Source organism: Bubalus bubalis, chromosome 3, assembly GCF_019923935.1.
Source record: "Bubalus bubalis isolate 160015118507 breed Murrah chromosome 3, NDDB_SH_1, whole genome shotgun sequence".
In the NCBI taxonomy this organism is placed as follows: domain Eukaryota; kingdom Metazoa; phylum Chordata; class Mammalia; order Artiodactyla; family Bovidae; genus Bubalus; species Bubalus bubalis.
In genome coordinates, this window is record NC_059159.1 from 104,720,618 (window position 1) to 104,726,617 (window position 6,000).

Below are 6,000 nucleotides of genomic sequence, written 5' to 3' on the forward strand. Positions count from 1 at the left end.
ATATTTGACATGAAAGTGCAATTTGTAAATTTTTACCTTTTAATATTGAATTGAAATTATGCAAGTAATCTATGAGTCTTACTCATTGTAAAAGATGCAGACGATACAGATAAATAGTGGTCCTTCCTAACAAGACCCCTCGAGAGGTGATAATTCTTGTATGTTACACAAATTATTTAAATTATTTTCTTTGCATTTATATCATAATGTGCATATGGAAATTTGGACTTTAAAAAAATGTAAGTGATGTTATTTCATGCTAACTTCTGAAATTTGCTTTCATTTTAAATTATCAATGTCAGAAGATTGTAAGCAGGTGATATGTATATACGTAGATTTAACATATTCTTTTAGGCTTCCCTGGTGGTCTAGAGGTTGGAAGTCTGCCTGCCAAAGCCCGGGACACACATTGGTTAAATTCCTGGTCTGGGAAGATTCCACATACTGCAGAGTGACTGAGCCCATGCACCACAATTACTGAAGCCTGCATGCCCTACAGCCCCATGCTCTGCAACAAGAGAAGCCACCTCAATGAGAAGCCCACACACTGCAAGTAAAGAGTAACCCCCACTCGCCAAAATTAGAGAAAGCCCGCCTGTACCAATGAAGACCCAACGCAGCCAAAAATAAATAAATCTTTTTTAAAAAACGTATTCTTTTGACTCTGCCAGTCCTCAGATATTTCATTATTCATTTATCCCCTTCCTAATAGTATTTTGATTGATTCCAATTTGTCACCCCACATACAGCACAATAATAAACAACATTGCCCATCATGCAAAGGTATTTTCAAGGATACAAGGTAAACAAATTAGAACTCATAGGTCATAAGAGATGTACTTAAAATTTTTTATGGATCCTGTCAAATTATTCTTCAAAAAGACTTAACCACTTTATATTCATGTTCCAATATCCATGCCAAAATTTGTTATTTTGAATCTTTTAAAGTATTGGAAATAAAGTGGGTGAAAACTGGTGTGAGTTCTCTTAGGAATTCAAGGAAAGTCTAATATTAAAAAAACCTATTGAAAAAATTACCTATAATAGCAGAGGAGAAGAATCATACAATACATGCCAAGACGCACTTGATAAAACACAGTTCCTTCTCTATGATGCTTAAGTGCATGTGTCAACCTAACTAGGCCATGGTAACCAGATATTTGGTCAATATTCTGGATATTTCTGTGAAGGTACTTTCTTGGATGAGATGATTTAAATCAGTAGACACTGAGTGAAGCAAAGGACTCTTCTTACTGTGAGTGGGCATCATCCAATCAGTCCTTCAGAGGAAAAAGTCCAGCCTCCCCTGAGGAAGACGGCATTCTGCCAGCAGACTGCCCTTGGACTTGAGCTGCAGCATCAGCTCTTCCCTGGGTCTCCAGACTACCAGCATTCCCTCCAGATTTTAGGCTTGCCAGCTTCCACAATCACAAGAGTCAATTCCTTAGAATAAATAAATCTCTCTCTCTCTCTCCACAAAGACACACACACATGCATGTATCTAGACAAACACAGAGATACACAGATACACACACCACATCTAAGATACAGAGACAAAAAAATGCCCCCAGATAGATACCACCACCGCCACTCTCTTGACTCTATATGAACAGCAGTCCAGAATATGCTTGGTGCTATGCTTGGTGTCAGAACACCTGGTTTCATGGCTGGTTTTGCCATTTACCATCTAGCTCTTTGACTTTTTACAAAGTTGTCTATTATCACTAAATTACAGTTTCAGTTCAGTTCAGTTCAGTTCAGTCACTCAGTCATGTCCAACTCTTTGAGACCCCATGAATCGCAGCACACCAAGCCTCCCAGTCCATCATGAACTCCTGGAGTTCACTCAAACTCATATCCATCGAGTCGGTGATGCCATCCAGCCATCTCATCCTCTGTCGTCCCTTTCTCCTCCTGCCCCCAATCCCTCCCAGCATCAGAGTCTTTGCCAATGAGTCAACTCTTTGCATGAGGTGGCCAGAGTACTGGAGTTTCAGCTTTAGCATCATTCCTACCAAAGAAATCCCAGGGCTGATCTCCTTTAGAATGGACTGGTTGGATCTCCTTGCAGTCCAAGGGACTCTCAAGAGTCTTCTTCAACACCACAGTTCAAAAGCATCAATTTATGCCTTACAATTTAAGAAATATCAAAAATATCATCCTATTCATAGACTGACAGTTTTTAAACTATTGTTCATTGATTACAATAGAATACACAGTACATTTTAAGTGCTTGCCTTCTTTTAAAAAAAAAGAAAGATTTTAAAATTTATTTGGTTGAGTCACATCTTCGTTGCACTGGATCTTCGTTGCATCACACGGCTCTTTTGTTCCAATATGCAGACTCTCTCCAGTTATGGCTTAGGGGCTCAGTAACTCTGCAGCATGTGGAATCTACCCATGTCCCCTGCATTACAAGGCAGATTCTTAAGCACTAGACCACCAGGGAAGTCCTAAGTGCTTGCTTTTTAAGAAACAGGTATCTACATAAACACACAGCATACACACTGGCTTTTCATTCTTATTACAGATTTTATATTCACAGAGAATTCTGTCTGTGTGTATGTATGTGTATTTAATGAAACTGTCTGCTATGAGACTAGAATACTCTGGGGTTTGTCTGGTCTTGTTTTGTTTCTGTTTTTGAACTGACATGAACAAAGATTAGTGCCCCAAGTTTTGGTTAAGTGTGTGTGTAACCTTTTTTTTCCAACCAAAAACACACCACCATTGATGGGAAGAGTCAAAAATAAAACATAGACTCTCAGTTCAAGGAACTATCCAGACTCTGACTTGAGGATAACTTAGTTTTAATATTCCAGCATTCCAGAAGTCAGGCCCAAGAATTCCCCAACTGACAAAAAAGACAGCTGACAGATTTGATCACACAAAAAACCATAACTTCTGAGCAATGGAGGAAACCATCAACTAAGTTAAAAAGACAACTGACAAATAGGGATGTTTGTAACATGTATAACAAACAAAAGATTTGTATCTAGAACATATAGAGAGCTTCTACAAATTGCTATGAAAGACAAATTTCCCAGCAGAGAAATAAGCTCAAGATGTAAACAACCAATTCATAGAAGAAAAGCAAGAAAATCCAATAAACAAATGAAAAGATGTTCAACCTTACTAGTAATTAGAGAAATGCAAATTAAAGCCATATGAGCTATCTTTTTCTATCCTCATCACATTCGCAAAAACTTGAGAGCTTGACAGCATATAGTACTGATTGAGACGCCTGGCATTTTTGTGCACTGTCAGTGAGCAGGTAAAGATTGTTAAGTCTGATCACATCTGCCTCTTTCTCTCTCTTGTAGATGAGGGTGTTACAGGAAGATGGCTACTGTGCAAGCCTGGAGCAGAGTTCTCACAGAAGCTGAAATCTGCTGGCACATTGATTTGGGACTTAGCCTCTAGCACTCTGAGAAATAAATTTCTGTTGTTTAAGCCACCTGGTCTATGACGTTTTCTTATAGTAGCCTGATCCGACTAAGACACCAAGCAAATGGTGAAAATCAGTCGCACCCGGTCCAGGCTATGAGGCTAATAAGCAGTGAGTCAGGTAAGCACGCCAGCACTGGACTGTACCACTGCTCTCTCCCTTCGTGGGGGGCGTCCTGCGGGTTTGCCCTGTCCTGGAGGCGTGCCCCTCAGCCACTGTCACTGTTAGTCCTGGCTTTGTCAATGCCACTGAGCATTTGTGTTTCACAAATCCAGTTGTCAAGACCCCATGAGAGCTGGGAAGAGGGAAGGCTAGGATTCAAACTAATCCTTGCCTGTTTGAATTCTGCACTTTCCTCTCTCAACCACACCACCTGTTCCTCCTCTGTGCTCAACAAATGTGTGTTTCACTGGATGCAATAAAATAGCAGACACAAGTTCATTCTATTTTCTTCCCCACCCTCTGGCTGAAACAAGCAATTTCATCACAGAAAATCATATCGCTGTGTTAGCCACTCTGGTGTGGATATTGGATGTCTCAATCACTCAGTAGCGAGTAGGTTTAGATTCAGCCCAGGTTCTGTGCCTTTCTTCCCTTCAAAGGATTTTTCTACCTTAGAGTTACCTCCAGTTCACAAACCTGCCAAATGATAGTGATAACAAAAACAACGACCATTTAGTAAGCAGTCTAGTGCCAAGGACTCTGTGCGCTAAGCACTTCACACACATCATCTCATTTAATCGTCACAACAACATCTTTGTTATCCCCATTTTTATAGTTCAGGATAGAGAATTAGGCCTCTTGCCCAAGATCACACAGCCAGGCAGTTCAGTAGCTAGAATTTGAATGATTTGAATGATTCTCTATACTCTCTTCCCCAATTTGTGTTGTGCTTTTTAAAATATTCTGTAAGCAGGAGATTAAGAATTATGACTGTTGGGGTCACCAGTAAGAAAGACCTCAAACTTCATTTCAGATGATGAGTTGATTTCACACAGCTAAATCTTCTCTTCAAAGTTTATATTGAGATGGTTGTCTTGTTTTTCTGGTTACAGTAGAAGGACACAGATTCAACACAACCTACTTTCTTCCATGGGGCTTCCCTGGTGGTTCAGACAGAAAAGAATCTGCCTGCAATGCAGGAGACCTAGATTCGATCCCTGGGTCAAGAAGATCCCTTGGAGAAGGGAAGGACAACCCACTCCAGTATTCTTGTCTGGAAAACTCCATGGATAGAGGAACCTGGTGGGCTACAATACATGGGGTCACATAGAGTCAGACATGACTAAGCACACACACACAACTTCTCCCATAAAGTCTTTTTCCTCTCCCACCCTTACCTCTAATGGGAAACAGGAATGCAGTGTAAAACAAGTGAAATGCTAATAAAACATGAGTACCATTTAAAAAGCCTCTTGATGAAAGTGAAAGTGGAGAGTGAAAAAGTTGGCTTAAAGCTCAACATTCAGAAAATGAAGATCATGGCATCCGGTCCCATCACTTCGTGGGAAATAGATGGGGAAACAGTGTCAGACTTTATTTTTGGGGGCTCCAAAATCACTGCAGATGGTGACTGCAGCCATCAAATTAAAAGACACTTACTCCTTGGAAGGAAAGTTATGACCAACCTAGATAGCATATTGAAAAGCAGATACATTACTTTGCCAACAAAGGTCCGTCTAGTTAAGGCTATGGTTTTTTCTGTGGTCATGTATGGATGTGAGAGTTGGACTGTGAAGAAGGCTGAGAACCGAAGAATTGATGCTTTTGAACTGTGGTGTTGGAGAAGACTCTTGAGAGTCCCTTGGACTGCAAGTCCATTCTGAAGGAGATCAGCCCTGGGATTTCTTTGGAAGGAATGATGCTAAAGCTGAAACTCCAGTCCTTTGGTCACCTCATGCGAAGAGTTGACTCTTTGGAAAAGACTCTGATGCTGGGAGGGATTGGGGGCAGGAGGAGAAGGGGATGACAGAGGATGAGATGGCTGGATGGCATCACTGACTCGATGGACGTGAGTCTGAGTGAACTCTGGGAGTTGGTGATGGACAGGGAGGCCTGGCGTGCTGCGATTCATGGGGTCGCAAAGAGTTGGACATGACTGAGTGACTGAACTGAACTGAATCATTTAAATATTGAAGAGATGTATTCAGATGTAGATAAAAATATGATTATTTGTACTCAGAAGAGAAAGCTTCCTGTTAGCATTAGCATGCTGTTACATGGCCTGGTGATTGCAATGGAGATCAAAATACCTGAAAAAAAAAACAACGACACAGCATAATCTCATCAGACTGGAAGGTACACTAATTAACTGAAAATGCTTTCTTTAAGAAATACAGTATAATCTCTATTGATCAGGAGAGACAAGGCTATGCTATGGGGGAGTCAGGTTAAATTATCATTGTAAGATGACCTCCTGCTTATCCAGAATGTCTGGGTTCTGGAATGTTATGATGATCAAATATTGACTATTGATTAGTGCACCAGATACTTCAGAGAACTAGGCAGATCACTGATATGCCCTCAGCCTGGCATTTCCTCGCATTTATTTA